The sequence below is a fragment of the Lepus europaeus genome, chromosome 7, assembly GCF_033115175.1.
Source record: "Lepus europaeus isolate LE1 chromosome 7, mLepTim1.pri, whole genome shotgun sequence".
Lineage (NCBI taxonomy): Eukaryota > Metazoa > Chordata > Mammalia > Lagomorpha > Leporidae > Lepus > Lepus europaeus.
In genome coordinates this window covers 131,214,141-131,226,694 of record NC_084833.1, presented here as the reverse complement: position 1 = coordinate 131,226,694, position 12,554 = coordinate 131,214,141, and the positions used below count along the sequence as shown (strand labels likewise).

Here is a 12,554-nt window from a genome sequence, read left to right as displayed (position 1 = left end):
CCACACAAATACACAAAGTGTAAAGTATTGTTTGAATACTAGTTTTAACATTAATTTGTATATATAATACATTAAGGACAGAGATCCTACATTGGGAGAAAGTGCACAGTGACTCCTATTGTTGATTTAACCATTGACACTCTTATTAGGATGTCAGTAATCACCGGAGGCTCTTGTCATGAGCTGCCAAGGCTATGGAAGACTCTTGAGTTCACAATCTCTGACCTTATTTAGACAAGACCATAATCAGAATAGAAGTTCTCCCCTCCCTTCAGAGAAAGGTACCTCATTCTGTGATGGACTGTTCTTTCTACTGGGATCTCACTCAGAGAGATCTTTCATTTAGGTCATTTTTTGTCACAGTGTCTTTGCTTTCTATGCCTGAGAAACTCACATGGGCTTTTTAGCCAGATCCTAATGACTTAAGGACTGATTCTGAGGTCAGAGAGCTGTTTCAGGTATTTGCCATTCTATGAGTCTGCTGTGTATCCCACTTCCCATGTTGGGTCATTCTTTCCTTTTCAATTCTATCAATTATTATTAGCAGACACTGGTGTTATTTATATGATCCCTTTGACATTAATCCTATCTTTATGATCAATTATGAACTTAAACTGATCATTTCAATCAGTAAGATGGGATTGATACCTGCCAACGTAATGAAATTTGGAGTCCCATAGCACGTTTCTAGCTCTACCATTAGGGTAAGTCAGAGTGAGCATGTGCCAAACTGCACATTCTCCTCCATCATTTATTCTCACTCTTATTTTTAACAGGATCAATTTTCAGTTAAATGTACACAACTAAAAATAATTATGTGTTAATTAAAGAGTTCAACCAATGGTATGAAGTAGAACAAAAAGTACTGAAAAGAATAAAATAGTAAGCTGTTCCTCAACAGTCAGGACAAGTGCTAATCAAGTCATTGCTTCTCATAGTGTCATTTTCACTTCTACAGGTTTTCTTTTAGGTGCCCTTTTTAAACTTTTATTTAGTAAATATAAATTTCCAAAGTACAGCTTATGAATTACAATGGCTTTTTCCCCCACATAACTTCGCTCCCACCTGCAACCCTCCCATCTCCTGCTTCTTCTCCCATTCCACTCACATCAAGATTAATTTTTCAATTATCTTTATATACAGAAGATCAATTTAGTATATATTAGGTAAAGATTTCATCAGTTTGCACCCACACAGAACATAAAGTCTAAAATACTATTTGAGTACTAGTTATAGCATTAATTCACATTGGACAACACATTAAGGACAGAGATCCTACATGAGGAGTAAGTGCACAGTGACTCACTGCTGTTGTTGACTTAACAAATTGACACTCTTGTTTATGGCACCAGTAATCTCCCTGGGCTCTAGTCATGAGTTGTCAAGGCTATGGAAGCCTTTTGAGTTCGCCGACTTCAATCTTATTTAGACAAGGACATAGTCAAAGTGGAAGTTCTCTCCTCCCTTCAGAGAAAGTTACCTCCTTCTTTGATGGCCCATTCTTTCGACTGGGATCTCACTCACAGAGACATTCATTTAGGTCTCTTTTTTTTTTCCAGAGTGTCTTGGCTTTCCATACCTAAAATACTCTCATGGGCTCTTCAGCCAGATACGAATGCCTTAAGGGCTGATTCTGAGACCAGAGTGCTGTTTAGGACATCTGCCATTCTATGAGTCTGCTGTGTCTCCCACTTCCCACGTTGGATAATTCTCTCCCTTTTTTTAGTCTATCAGTATTCGCAGACACTAGTCTTGTTTGTGTGATCCCTTTGACTCGGCTCTTAGATCTATCAGAGTGATCAATTGTGAACTGAAGATGATCACTTGGACTAGTGAGATGGCATTGGTACATGCCACTTTGATGGGATTGTATTAGAATCCTCTGGCACATTTCTAACTCTACCATTTGGGGCAAGTCAGCTTGAGCATGTCCCAAATTGTACATCTCCTCCCTCTCTTATTCCCACTCTTATATTTAACAGGGATCACTTTTCAGTTAAAATTTAAACACCTAAGAATAATTGTGTGTTAATTGCAGAGTTCAACCAATAGTATTAAGTAGAACAAAAAAAATACTAAAAGGGATAAATTGTACATCAACAGTCAGGACAAGGGCTGATCAAGTTACCATGTCTCATAGTGTCCATTTCACTTCAACAGGTTTCCTTTTTGATGCTCGGTTAGTTGTCACTGATCAGGGAGAACATATGATATTTGTCCCTTTGGGACTGGCTTATTTCACTCGGCATGATGTTTTCCAGATCCTCCATTTTGTTGCAAATGACCGGGTTTCATTGTTTTTGACTGCTGTATAGTATGCTATAGAGTATATGTCCCATAATTTCTTTATCCAGTCTACTGTTGATGGGCATTTGGGTTGGTTCCAGGTCTTAGCTATTGTGAATTGAGCTGCAATAAACATTAATGTGCAGATGGCTTTTTTGTTTGCCAACTTAATTTCCTTTGGGTAAATTCCAAGGAGTGGGATGGCTGGGTTGTATGGTAGGGTTATATTCAGGTTTCTGAGGAATCTCCAGACTGACTTCCATAGTGGCTTAATCAATTTGCATTCCCAGAAACAGTGGGTTAGTGTCCCCTTTTCCTCACATACTGTCCAGCATCTGTTGTTGGAAGATTTCTGAATGTGAGCCATTCTCACCGGGGAGAGGTGAAAGCTCATTGTGGTTTTGATTTGCATTTCCCTGATGGCTAGTGATCCTGAACAGTTTTTCATGTGCCTGTTGGGCATTTGAATTTCCTCTTTTGAAAAATGCCTATTGAGGTCCTTGGCCCATCTCTCAAGTGGGTTGTTTGTTCTGTTGTTGTGGAGTTTCTTGATCTCTTTGTAGATTCTGGTTATTAATCCTTTATCTGTTGCATAGTTTGCAAATGTTTCTTCCCATTCTGTCGGTTGCCTCTTCACTTTCCTGACTGTTTCTTTTGCAGTACAGAAATTTCTCAATTTGATGCAATCGCAATAGTTAATTTTGGCTTTGACTGCCTGCACCTCCAGGGTCTTTTCCAGGAAGTCTTTGCCGGTGCCAATATCTTGCAGGGTCAAAATATATTTTGATGTCATAAAACATTGTGATAAGCTATCATTCTTATGGCTTAATCAATTGTGATGCAAAAACCCTTCAGATATCATAACCAATTAAAATGTGATAAATCATGATAAAAGTCTGCCATTGTGATTTCATCATCACTGTGAAATCGCTCAAAGAACTGTGGCATCATAGACACACTACTGAGTCATGATAATCAATTGTTATGCCATAAACTGTAATTATGATGTTATAGTAAATTGTGGTGTCATAAACAGCATATGATGTAATAAACCAATATTTTGTGACATAAAAGGCCACTGTGGTGTTTAAAGTTGTATTGTCAGGTAATGATCAATTATGATATCATAAAATTCCTTTTGATTTATAATCACCTGGGATATCATAAACCGCCAGTGATAAACCTATCACTGTGATAACATAATCAATTGTGAATTCATAAAATCTTTATGATATAATAAATTTATCATTGGACATCATACTTAATTATATCATAAACAACCAGTGTATATCGTAATCAATTGTCAGTCATAAAGCAGCATTATGATGTAATAATCAATTGTGTCACGAAACCTTTATGCTGCCATACAAATATTTTGATCTCCATAAACTGTACTTTGGAAATTTATATTTACTAAATAAAAGTTTAAGAAAAAACAAAAAAATAAATAAAATAGTGTGTATATATGTAATAATAAAAATGAATTAATGAAATTTTACTAACAGTGAACAATTATTAACAGAGATCATTATTCATTTAAATTTGAATGCCTGAGAATAATTGTGTGTTAATTACAGAGATTGTAATCCATAAACAGTACTTTGGAAATTTATATTTACTAAATAAAAGTTAAAAAAAAAGAAGAGCCTAGAGAGATTACTGGTGCCATAAGCAAGAGTGTCAATTTGTTAAGTCAACAACAGGAGTCACTGTGCACTTACTCCTCATGTAGGATCTCTGTCCTTAATGTGTTGTCCAATGTGAATTAATGCTATAACTAGTACTCAAACAGTATTTTAGACTTTATGTTCTGTGTGGGTGCAAACTGATGAAATCTTTACTTAATATATACTGAATCGATCTTCTGTATATAAAGATAATTGAAAATGAATCTTGATGTGAATGGGAGAGGGAGCGAGAGTTGGGAAGGTTACAGGTGGGAGGGAAGTTATGTGGGGGAAAATGCCATTGTAATCCATAAGCTGTACTTTGGAAATTTATATTTGCTAAATAAAAGTTAAATAAATAAATAAATAAATAACAAATATTCTGATCTCATAAAGTCCTATAATGATGTTATAAAGTAACTATTGTTCTGTCATCAGGAACTATAGTTATAAATCTATTATGAAAACATAAACCAACAATTCTGAAATCACAATTGTGATGACATAAGCAATTGTGGTATCATAGATTTCCATTGTGATTTCATAAAGCCATCGTTATGATTTTGTAATCAAATGCACTGTTGTGGAAAGAATTGAGAGGGCGGCAGTGGTGGTGGCCATGGCGGTGATGGCGGTGGAGGCATAGTTCAGCCTCTTCCACTGGCAGAGGGAGGGGAGGCTGCAGACTGGCTTGGCTTGGCTTGGCTTGGCTCACCTCAGCTCCTGCATGACCTCCACAGCTGCCACCACCATGAAGCCCGCTGCCCCGCTTGCACCATGTAGCAATGAGTTCTGGGAAAGTGCTAGCCATTCAGGCCTGAAAATGGAAGCAGGAAAAAGAGAAACATCCAACAAAGCCAGAGGATCAGCAGACAGCTCCTTTATTTCCTCGACCGCTGCCACCACGACCACCTTCGCTACCTCTGCCAGACCCCACACCCCCAAAGCCAGAGGAAGTGGTCAAACGATGAGGAGCAAGAGGACTCTGCAGACTACTGCAAAGGTGCCTATCATCCAGTGAAAATTGGAGACCTCTTCAATGGCTGCTATCATGTTATCAGGAAGCCTGGAGGGAGGCACTTCTCTGCTGTCTGGCTGTGTTGGGATATGCATTGGAAAAGATCTGTTGCTAGGAAACTTGTAAAAGTGCCCAAGATTATATAAAAACAGCCTTGGATGAAATAAAATTCCTCAAATGTGTTCAAGAAAGTGATCCCAGTGACCCACAGACATGGTAGTCCAGCTGATCGACAACTTCAAGATTTCAGACATGAATGGAATGCATGTCTACACAGTATCTGAAGTGCTTGGCCACCATCTCCTCCAATGGATCATCAAGTCAACTATCAAGGCCTCCCAGTGTGCTGTGTGAAGAGTATCCTTTGACAGGTCCTTCAAGGGTTAGTTTATCTGCACAGTAAGCGCAAGATCATTCACACTGACATAAAGCCAGAAAACATTCTAATGTGTGTGGATGATTCCTATGTGAGAAGAATGGCTGCCGATTCCACTGAATGGCAGAAAGCAGGTGCTCCTCCTCCTTCAGGGTCTGCAGTAAGTACGTCTCCACAGCAAAAACCTATAGGAAAAATGATTAAAAACAAAAAGAAAAAGCTGAAAGAGAAGCAGAAGAGGTGGGCAATATTATTGGAGAAATGCCTGCAGGAGTGCGGAGCTGAAAGGAAAATAATAGAAGAAAACATCACCTCAGCTGTATCTTCCAATGAGCAAGATAGTGAATACCACCCAGAAGTGCAACTAAAAGTGGCCAGATTGGAGGAGGCTGCCAAGGAGGAGACCACAAAGGACAGCGGTGAAGCTGAGGACCAAGGCGAGAAATAAGATGCCAAGAAAGGAAACATTGAGAAAGATGAAGATGTCAAACAGGAACTTGCAAACCTAGATCCCACATGGATATAATCCCCAAAAACCAACTGTATAGAGAATGGACCCTATTCACTGGAGTAGCAGCTGGAGGAGGAAGAAGATGATGATGATGACTGCCCAAATCCCAATGAGTATAACTCTGATGGGCCAAATGCAGAAAGTGATCACACATAGAGCAGCTTCTATGAACAGTTCAGTGCATTGCCAAATGGAACATAAAATTCCCAAGTCACAGCTTCCCAAGTTTCCTACTTCCCTGTTCTCAGGGCCCTAAGAACCTGTGGCCTACAGCTCTATCCTGTCAGAGGTATCACCATTGACCAAGCAAGAGAAAAGCAGTCCTCCCATGACAGAAACAGGACTGTTTCAGCCTCCAGTACTGGAGATTCGCCAAAAACAAAAACTCAGGCAGCTGACTTGTTGGTGAACCCCCTAGATCCTCAGAAAGCAGATAAAATTAGAGTAAAACTTGTCAATCAGGGAAATGCTTGTTGGGTGTAGAAACACTTCACAGAAGACATCCAGACATGGTAGTATAGGTCCACAGAGGTTTTCATAGGCACAGGTTACAGTACACCTGCTGACATTTGGAGTATGGCATGCATGGAGAACTGTGGCACTTCACCAAGCTGAAGCCCTTGAGCCTGTTTGATGTACTTGTGGAAGGGTATGGCTGGCCCCATGAAGATGTTGCACAGTTCACAGATTTCCTGATCCCAAAGTTAGAAGCGGTTCCAGAAAAGCAAGCCTCTGCTGGTGAATGCCTTTGGCATCTGTGGTTGAATTCTTAGCAAATTCTACAAATATAGCATTCTGTGCTGGCAAATGTATACAAAAGCTGTTGATTTTTGTGCATTGATTTTATATCCTGCTACTTTGCCAAACTCTTCGATGAGTTCCTGTAGTCTCTTCATAGAGTTCTTTGGGTCCCCTAAATAAACATATCATCTGCAAAGAGGGATAGTTTGAGTTCTTCCTTCCCGATTTGTATCACTTTAATTTCTTTTTCTTGCCTAATAGCTCTGGCTAAAACTTCCAGAACTATATTGAATAGCAGTGGTGAGAGTGGGCATCCCTGACTGGTACCAGATCTCAGCGGAAATGCTTCCAACTTTTCCCCATTCAATAGGATGTTGGCCGTGGGTTTTTCATATATTGCATGATTGTAATGAGGAATGTTCCTTCCATACCCAGTTTGCTTAGAGTTTTCATCATGAAAGGGTGTTGTATTTTATCAAATGCTTTCTCTGCGTCTATTGAGAGAATCATATGGTTTTGCTTCTGCAGTCTGTTAATGTAGTGTATTACGTTGATTGTTTTGCGAACGTTGAACCATCCCTGCATACCAGGGATAAATCCCTTGGTCTGGGTGGATGATCTTTCTGATGTGTTGTTGCAATCTATTGGCCAGAATTTTATTGAGGATTTTTGCATCTATGTTCATCAGGGATATTGGTCTGTAATTCTCTTTCAATGCTGCATCTTTTTCCGGCATAGGAATTAAGGTGATGCTGGCTTCATAGAAAGAATTTGGGAGGATTCCCTCTTTTTCGATTGTTTTGAATAGTTTGAGAAGAATTGGAGTTAGTTCTCTAAATGTCTGGTAGAACTCAGCAGTGAATCCATCTGGTCCTGGGCTTTTCTTTGTTGGGAGGGCCTTTATTACTGTTTCAATTTCTGTGTCAGTTATGGGTCTGTTTAGGTTTTCTATGTCTTCCTGGCTCAATTTAGGTAGGTTGTATGTGTCCAAGAATCTATCCATTTCTGATAGATTTCCCTGTTTGCTGGCATACAAGTCCTTGTAGTAGTTTCTGATGATTCTTTTTATTTCTGTGGTGTCTGTTGTTATGTTTCCCTTTTCATCTCTGATCCTATTGATTTGGGTCTTTTCTCTTCTCTTTTTAGTTAGTTGAGCCAATGGGATGTCAATTTTGTTTATTTTTTCAAAAAACCAGCTCCTTGTTTGGCTGATTTTTTGTAATTTTTTTTGTATTCAATCCTGTTGATTTCTTCTTTGATTTTAATTATTTCTCTTCTCCTACTGGGTTTGAGTTTGGTTTGCTGCAGTTTTTCTAGATCCTTGGAATGACTTGAAAGTTCATCTATTTGGTGCCTTTCCAATTTCTTGATGTAGGCACCTATTGATATAAACTTTCCTCTTAACACTGCTTTTGTTGTATCCCATAAGTTTTGGTATGTTGTGCTTTTATCCTCATTTACTTCCAGAAAATTTTTGATTTCTCTTTTAATTTCTTCTATGACCCATTGTTCATTCAGGAGCATGTTGTTCAATCTCCATGTGTTTGCACGTGCTCTAGGGATTCCTGAGTTGCTAATTTCCAATTTCATTCCTTTGTGGTCTGAGAAGCTGCATGGTATGATTCTAATTCTTTTGAATTTGCTGAGATTTGCTTTATGGCCTAGTATGTGGTCAATCCTAGTGAAGGTTCCATGTACTGCTGAGAAGAATGTAAAATCTTTAGATGTAGGATGAAATGTTCTGTAGATATCTGTTAGATCCATTTGGGCTATAGTGTCATTTAAATCTGCTGTCTCCTTGTTGATCTTCTGTCCTGTTGATCTGTCTATCTCTGAGAGTGGAGTATTGAAGTCCCCCAGTACTATTGTATTGGGGTCTAAGTCTCCCTTTAAGTCCCTTAACAAGTCTTTTAAATAAGCTGGCACCCTGTAATTAGGTGCATATACATTGATAATCGTTATATCTTCCTGTTGAATGGATCCCTTAATCATTAAATAGTGCCCCTCTTTGTCTCTCCTAACAGTTTTTGTGGTAAAGTTTATGTTGTCTGATATTAAGATGGCTACGCCTGCTCTTTTTTCATTTCTGTTGGCATGGTATATCTTTTTCCAGCCTTTCACTTTCAGTCTGTGTGCATCATTGTTGGAAAGATGAGTTTCTTGTAAGCAGCAAAAAGATGGGTTTTGTTCCTTAACCCAATCAGCCAATCCGTGTTTTTTAACTGGACAGTTCAAGTCATTAACATTCAATGTGACTATTGAGAAGGAGTAACTTTGCCCTGCCATTTGCCAAAGATATTTTCTAATATCTGGTTTGAGATTCTTGTGGTCTTTTGCTGTGAGGTTTCCTTCCTTTACCTTCTTTCATATTGGTGACCGTGTTTCTGTGTTTCTGTATGTAACACATCTTTAAGCATCTTTTGCAGGGCTGGACGAGTGGCGACAAATTCTTTCAATTTCTGTTTGCTGTGAAAGGTCTTTATTTCACCTTCACTCACAAATGAGAGCTTTGCAGGATATAATATTCTGGGCTGGCAGTTTTTCTCTCTTAGTACCTGGGCTATACCTCGCCATTCTCTCCTAGCTTGCAGGGTTTCTGAAGAGAAGCCAGCTGTGAGTCTAATTGGAGATCCTCTGAGAGTAATCTGGCGTTTCTCTCTTGCACATTTTAGGATCTTTTCTTTATGTTTCACTGTGGTGAGTTTGATTACGACATGTCGTGGTGAGGATCTCCTTTGATCATGTTTTTAGGGGTTCTATGAGTTTCCTGTACTAGGGTGTTTCTGTCCTTCTCCAAACCTGGGAAATTTTCTGCTAGTATCTCACTAAAAAGGCCTTCTAATCCTTTCTCCCTCTCCATGCCTTCAGGAACTCCTAGAACCCGAATGTTGGTTTTTTTAATAGTATCCTGTGGATTCCTGACAGTATTTTTTAGATTTCTGATTTCTTCTTCTTTTCTTTAATTTGCCTGTTTCCTTTCCTGTTCTCTGTCTTCTAAGTCTGATATTCTCTCTTCTGCTTCACCCATTCTGTTTTTAAGACTCTCTAATGTGTTTGTCATTTGATCTATTGAGTTCTTCATTTCATTGTGGTTTTTGGTCACTATCTCAGTTTCATGTTCTACTAGTTGTTTCATTTCATTTTGATTCCTCCTTAATATTTCACTTTCACGAGAGAGATTTTCTATCTTGTCCATTAAGGATTTCTGTAGTTCAAGAATTTGTTTTTGAGAACTTAATGTTCTTATCAATTTTTTGAGATCTGCTTCTTGCATTTCCTCTATCTCTTCATCTTCATAATCTTGCATTGGGTTGTCTTGTTCATTTGGGGACATCATAGTGTCTTCCTTGTTCTTGTTACCTCGGTTTCTACATTTGTTTTTTGGCATATTGGAGATAATTTATGGTGGTTTTTTTTTTTTTTTTGCTGTGGTGTTTTTTTCTCGTTATACTATGCCTCTAAGTGGGCTGTCTGCTTTGATGGATCCTTAGAGGCTGTGATGGGTGTGGCCAGAGAGCTCTGCTTGATTCTTCAGGTTTAAGGCTGTGCAAAAAATTACTCACTCAGATTGTTCTCTCCTTTGCTCCTTGCTGGATCTCTCTCTCTCTCTCTCTCTCTCTCTCTCTCTCTCTCTTTGACTCTGTTGGGAAGTAATTCAGCACAGTTGTGTGGATTTGAGGGTAGTTGAAATCTGGCCTCTGTGAGTATTCGTTTGATCTACCCCTGGGACCACACAAAGAGTTTATGGAGCCCTCAATGTGTTCTCAAGTTTCACCAAAGTTCCAAAGTTACTGAGTTTGTGTACTCGTTGGTGGCGCTTTACGTATGTAAAATGGTACCTGCTCTTTGTTTTGCTCAGTGAGTGAAGAGAGAGGTTTCTGCCTTTCCCCCCAATGTCTCGGGTTTCTGACATTTTTTTCTTACCTCCCATTCATTCCCGCACTGGCGAGATTCTGCAGCTCGGCTCCCGTGGTTGGGTTTCCACGTGGTGGGCTCCCTGTAGGTCCTCTGTGTCACATCCACTAGATCCGGAAGTGTTTCCTCTGCAGGTTTTTTCTTGAGTCTTTTCCTGAGGCTACAGTAATTCCACTTTTATGAAACTTTATTTTCCCAAACTATCAGTGCACATCCTCACTATCCGCCATCTTGGCTCCGCCCCCCATAAAGCTACCATTGTTATGTTATAATCAATTTTGATGCTATAAAATCTCTTGTGCTGGCATAATGAACTGAGATATGAAAAACAATCATTGTGATGTCATAAGCCAACCATTTGATGATGTAAACATTATGTAATCTTTTTTTAAATTTAAGTGATACAAGTTTCATATATTTCATGTATGCAGGTTTAGGAACTAAATGGGGCTTTCCCTCCTTCCTGCCCACATTCCAATCTTCCCACCCTTTTCAGATTCCCATTCTTAATTTTTATGATGATCTGTTATCAATTCACTTAGTGAACTTATAATTAGCCCTAATCTAAGTAGAGGATTTCAGCAAACAACTTGAAGAGAAGGAAAACAAAACAAAATAAAGCAAAACTGAAGATTGTTCATCAATGGAATAAACAAGGGCTACAAACAATCATCCATTCTCCAAATGACTATCTTGCTTGAATACATTACATTTCAGGTATTCTGTTAGTTGCATCAGATCAGGGAAAACATATGGCATTTGTTTTTTGGGGGACTTGCATATTTCACTAAGTATAATGGCATGCAGTGGTGATCATCTTGTTGCAAAATGAAGGATTTCACTTTTTTATTTGCTTTTACAGCTGAGTAGTACTCGATAGTGCTTATATACAATGATTCCTTTATTCAGTGCCTAGCTGATGGACAGCTTGGTTGATTCCATATCTTAGCTATTGTGAATTGAGCTTCAATGAACTTGGGGGTACAGGTAACTCTTTCATGTACTAATCTTTTGGTTTGGTTAAATTGCCATGCATGGAATGGCAGGATAATATGGAAGGTCTATACTCAGGTTTCTGAGTTATCTCCATACTGCCTTCCAGAGTGGTTGCATCAGTTTACATTCCCATGAGCAGTGGATCAGAGTACTTTTTTTGCCACATCCTTGCCAGCATTTATTGATTATTGTTTTCTGTATGAGAGCCATTCTAACTGGAGTGAGACAAACCTCATTGTGGTTTTGATGTGCATTTTCCTAATGGCTGTGAACCTGAACTTTTTCCCAATTGTCTGTTTCCCATCTAAATTTCCTCTCTTGAAAAACACCTGTTTATGTTCCTTGCCCATTTCTTTATTGCATTGTTTATTGTGTTGTTGTTGAATTCCTTGAGCTTTTCATATATTCTGGATGTTAACCCTTTATCAGTTGCACAGTTTGCAAATATTTTCTCCCATTCTTTCAATTGCCTCTTCATTTTGCTGAGTGTGTCTTTGCAGGGCAGAAGCGTTTCAGCTTGATTAATCCCATTTGTTGATTTTGGTTTTGATTGCCTGTGCTTCTGGGGTCTATCCAAGAAGTCTTTGCCTATGCCAATGATTTGCAGAGTTTCCTCACTGTTCAATGATAATTTAATGATATCAGGTCATAGATTTAATTCCTTTATCCATTTTAGTGGATTTTTGTGTAGGGTGTAAAGTAGGGGTGCAATTTGCTACTTCTGCATTGGAGGTCCAGTTTTTCCAGCATCATTTGTTAAAGAGAGTATCCCTGTACATGAATTGATTTTTGCTATTTTATTAAACATAATAACATCACAGCTTTCTATAGACACATGGATTGAATTTGGGAGTTTCTATTCTGTTCCATTAATCTATACATTTGTTTTTGTGCCAGTACCAGACTATTTTATGATCCTGTAGTTTGTCTTGAAATCCAGGGTTGTGATGCCTCTAGCTTTGTTTTTGTTGTACAAGATTGCTTTAGCTATGCAGGGCCTCTTGTGTTTTCATATGAATTCTAGAATCATTTTTTCTGGATCTG

General features: G+C 38.7%; 1 pseudogene; it reads left to right on the top strand.

The window, feature by feature from the left end:
* The first annotated feature begins 4,738 nt into the window (after window positions 1–4,738).
* LOC133764824 (SRSF protein kinase 2-like) lies at window positions 4,739–6,631 on the top strand (annotated as a pseudogene).
* The last annotated feature ends 5,923 nt before the right edge of the window (window positions 6,632–12,554 follow it).